This window comes from Sinocyclocheilus grahami, unplaced genomic scaffold (assembly GCF_001515645.1).
Source record: "Sinocyclocheilus grahami isolate Dianchi unplaced genomic scaffold, SAMN03320097.WGS_v1.1 scaffold4.1, whole genome shotgun sequence".
In the NCBI taxonomy this organism is placed as follows: domain Eukaryota; kingdom Metazoa; phylum Chordata; class Actinopteri; order Cypriniformes; family Cyprinidae; genus Sinocyclocheilus; species Sinocyclocheilus grahami.
The window spans coordinates 2111964-2113857 of record NW_015505183.1 but is presented as its reverse complement, the minus strand read 5'-3'; the positions used below and the strand labels follow the sequence as shown (position 1 = coordinate 2113857).

General features: G+C 31.4%; 1 protein-coding gene across 5 annotated transcripts in view; it reads right to left on the bottom strand.

Moving 5' to 3' along the window:
* The window catches only part of LOC107582592 (connector enhancer of kinase suppressor of ras 1-like), a 44912-nt gene that overhangs the window by 16580 nt on the left and 26438 nt on the right, over nucleotides 1-1894 (bottom strand). The window lies entirely within an intron of this gene.

The window sequence follows — 1894 nt, the reverse complement described above, 5'->3', positions numbered from 1 at the left end:
ATACTTTGAGAAATTATATATATATATATATATATATATATATAATTTATTTTTTTTAATTCTAAAATGCAAAAGTTTAACTTTAGGATTACTAATTCACTTTAGGCTATATGAAAACAATAGATGTCTATAGCATGTCCTCATTTAAACGTGTATATATCAGAGTTATTATCATTAACTAAAACCATTATAAAATATTCATTAATTGAAATAAAATAAAAGTGACAAAAAACATACAGCAAAATGATTTTATGAAAATGAAAACAGAAATAAAAATGAAATCTAATTTAAAATATTAAGAAAAACTATAATAGTATATTATATATATATATATATATATCAACGATACTAAAACATCACTGGAATGTGCTTGATAGCTCAGAAATTGATGTGAAAAAGTCTTGTGTCTGGATTCATCAGTATGTAATGGGCTCTGAGCTCTGAGCTCCTTGCACGTCTCCATGAATCGGTCCCTCAGGGTCACCAACAGACCCAATCATTTTAAAATCCACATGACTGCTACATCACACACTGTCCTACTGAGTGTTTGCAGTCACAGAAGACTGGAGGCTAGGAAGTCACTGTTGTCATGAAGATGCTCTTAAAGCACAACAAGTTCAAATGAAAATGAGATTGTCTCTTTTCCATTTGAAAATTTTATTTTAATGTGCATGTCTGAGTCTGTATGTGTGAGAGAGTATTAATTTCATCATCACAAAGAGGAAATGTGTGCATTGCTTATCGGACAAGCACAACCACATGTGACATGTGAACATGTGACGTCAATAAATCTGTTACAAAGCAACCGCTAAAAGAACCAACAGTGTAAAATGCTTGCAGCACCTCATATGAGACTCATGTGTTCATTTCTAGTTGGTTAATACCATCAAAACATTTTGGCTTTGTCAGGCGGACAGCAAACACCATATTTTTACTGTATCTGACTGCAACACAAGCACACAAAAATTCCACAAGAAAATTTTTACAGACCAGATTCAAAGCTCATCTGTATTTGTTTAGAAATCAGATTTTTTTTTGTACATTATCATTACCTGAATGTTCATTCATTTGAGCTCACTCTTTCATTATATAAGAAATGAAATTACATTCATTATATAGTGAATAGTAAATGAATGAACATCACCAAAATGTGTGAAAATGACATGAAATGTGACATGAAACCCCATTCCTGCAAATCATGCTTTGGTAAATCATAATAATAATAATAATAATACAATTATGATGTCAAAATCATCACAACTATTGACTTTGTAACTATGTGGCTTTTTATGTCACAATTTAGAGTTGTCAATTATGATTTATTAAAGCATGATTTTTTTCTTATGTGGCAGAAATTAGATTCCATAGATGTCATGATAGTGAAACTTTTCATCCTTTCTTTCCAGTGACAGCTAATCCCAGTTGTTGTGTTGAGTGCAATGTGTTCATTTGCAAAATAACTGTGTGGACATTCAGACCAGTTCAGTCCACAAAGATTTGTGCCTAGCATTAACAAAGCTGACATACCCCTAGGACATGAAACTGATTTCAGTGTCTTTGAGCTAAACTGTTAGTATAAAAGTAGTATTTTAATATTTAATAAAATTTTTGTTAATATTTTATATATATACATACAGTATCTCACAGAAGTGAGTACACCCCTCACATTTTTGTAAATATTTTATTATATATTTTCATGTGACAACGCTGAAGAAATTACACTTTGCTAAAATGTAAAGTAGTGAGTGTACAGCTTGTATAACACTGTAAATTTGCTGTCCCCTCAAAATAACTCAACACACAGCCATTAATGTCTAAACCGCTGGCCACAAAAGTGAGTACACCCCTAAGTGAAAATGTCCAAATTGGGCCCAAAGTGTCAATATTTTGTGCC